Raw genomic sequence first — 2,534 nt, 5'->3', positions numbered from 1 at the left:
GGACTACTACTCCTCTCTCACTCAAAGTCTCTCTTTCTCTCTCTCTCTTCTCTCTCTTCTCTTCCCTCTTCTCTCTCACCTCTCCTCTCTCCTCTCTTCTCTCTTCTCTTCTCTCTTCTCTCTCTCTCCTCCTCTTCTTCTCTCTCTTCTCTCTCCTCTTTCCTCTCTCTCTCTCTCTCTCTCTCTCTCTTTCTCTTTCTCCCTCTTCCTCTCTCTCTCTCTGTCTTTCTCTCTCTCTCTCCATCTCTCTCTCTCTCTCTCTCTCTCTCCCTATCTCCCTACACACACACACACACACACACACACACACACACACACAATTCTGCCTCTTTTTCTTTCTCTCCATTCTAACTTGCTCCTCTACTTTCAGTTTTGATTTTTTTTTTCAATTCCACAACAACAATGTTACCGATTGATCCTCCTGTCACCATGTTGTTATCGTCATGACTGCTGACCCCCTTTCCCTTCGCTCCTACACCCTCCAACTCTCTCTCTCTCTCTCTCTCTCTCTCTCTCTCTTCCTCTCCCACTCTCTCTCTCTCTTTCTTTCTCTCTTTCTCTCGCTCTCTCTTTCTCTTTTTCTCTCTCTCTCTATTTCTTTCTCTCTCTTTCTCTCTCTCTTTCTCTCTCTCTCTCTTTCTCTCTCTCTCTCTTTTTCTCTCTCTCTCTCTCTCTTTCTCTCTCTCACTGTCAACCCCCCTCCCCCCTCGCTCTCTATCATACACACATACGCACACAATATCTATATCTATCTATTTATATCTATCTATCTATCTATCTATCTATCTATCTATCTATCTATCTATCTATCTATCTATCTATCTATCTATCTATCTATCTATCCATCCATCCATCCATCCATCCATCTATCTATCTATCTACCTGTCTTGTGCGCCTTTGTGGTCTTATGCTATGATACTCGCCTTGGGATCGTTCGATCCTGGGTCAAGTCTAAAATATGGGGAGCGCAACGTTGTGTTCCCGAAAAGACTCTTTACATACATTCGCTCACAGCACTCGGGTGTAAAATGAGTACCTGGCCGGAAACAGCTTTGTCGAAAAAAAAATTGTAATAGTTGTGCCTAACAATCGTTATGTCTCGTTTTGTATTTAAATGTTGCTGTTCGCTTGGGTCCATGTTATAGCACTTTGAGCATAGTTGAGCATAGTTAGTGGATAGTTCTCTATATAAAAGCCCGTGTTTTATTTAATTTGTATATCCTATACATACACACGTATGCACATACAGACACACACACACACACACACACACACACACACACACAAGCCCACACATCCATCCACCCCCACACACATGATAATATATACATGAATACCTACGACACAAGTACATACATACCCAAACCCACCCTTACCTTTACAATCAATCAATCAATCAATCAATCAATCAATCCATCCATCCATCCATCAATACAACTAACCCCTCCCTCCTCCCCCATCCCCCCCTCCCCCCTCACCTCAAGCCCACCAACCCACCCACAATCTCCAATCCATAATCCACAACAGTCTCTACTCAACTCAACTCAACTCAACTCACGCAAAACCGTAACTAAACCCCGCCCAATCCCCGCCCACATCACTGGCCAAACCCCATTTGATTGACAACTATCTCTCTCTAACTCTCTCTCCCTCCAACCTCCAACCAACCACCACGAACAAAACTACAAACACAAAATCCACCCCCCCCCCCCCCCCCCTTACTCCCCACCCTACCCACCCTCTCGTCCAGCCCAACCCAACTCCAACTCAACTCTCACTTTCTACTTTCTACTAAATCTCTATATTATATCTCTCTCTTCAAATCAACCCACCCACCCGCCCACCAACTCCCCCTCCCCTCCCTTCCCCCCATCCCTCCCCCTCTACCTATCTACCAAAGCTATCTATCCAAACCAAACTACTACCTCTCCACAATTTTTCTTTCCTGCTTTTTTACATTGAAATCAAAAACGCATCCGATCTCATGCGAGACACAGATCGAGCCCGATCATGCCTTCTCAACTGAGACGCGGGATTATCCAGGACTCATTATTCTCCTATTATTACCAAAAGGTTATCTATTTCATTTATTATATTATTATTATCATCATTATTATAATCGTCGTTATCAGTATGGACTCGGATAAACCCAAAACACGTGTGTGCCAAAAATAATCCACGGTTGTTGCATTTTCAACCAAAAAAAAAAATAAATAAATTGTTAGAAACTAATCAAAATATAAACAAAATTATACAAAAATTCAAAATATTACCACAGTTTGGATTAGCAAGATATATTATTATTATTATTTATTATCATTAATTTATTATTTGTTTTTGTTATCATGTGTTGTTGGAAGTGTGTGCGTGGCCATCGAGAGGAAACAAAAATATAATAATAATAATAATAATAATAATAATAAAAAGACTGGTTAGACGAAGAGAAAGGTAAGAGTAGCATTATTTTTTCATATTTTCTTCTTCTTCTTCTTCTTCTTCTTCTTCTTCTTCTTCTTCTTCTTCTTCAGCTTCTT

At 41.2% G+C, this 2,534-nt stretch overlaps 1 protein-coding gene across 2 annotated transcripts in view; it reads left to right on the top strand.

Moving 5' to 3' along the window:
- The first annotated feature begins 1,944 nt into the window (after nucleotides 1-1,944).
- Nucleotides 1,945-2,534, top strand: part of LOC144958417 (uncharacterized) — a 47,643-nt gene continuing 47,053 nt past the window's right edge. The window contains exon 1 of one of the 2 annotated variants that reach the window (XM_078890444.1): nucleotides 1,945-2,073. The gene's annotated coding sequence lies outside the window, so the exon portion shown is untranslated. Of the gene's footprint in view, nucleotides 2,449-2,534 lie in introns of both variants that reach the window. The other variant, XM_078890445.1, reaches the window with a different exon arrangement.

Source organism: Berghia stephanieae, chromosome 12 (genome assembly GCF_034508935.2).
Source record: "Berghia stephanieae isolate SIO BIC M18660-M18661 chromosome 12, UCSD_Bste_1.3, whole genome shotgun sequence".
Lineage (NCBI taxonomy): Eukaryota > Metazoa > Mollusca > Gastropoda > Nudibranchia > Aeolidiidae > Berghia > Berghia stephanieae.
The sequence above is the reverse complement of the archived record's forward strand: the minus strand, read 5'-3'. Positions and strand labels throughout refer to the sequence as shown.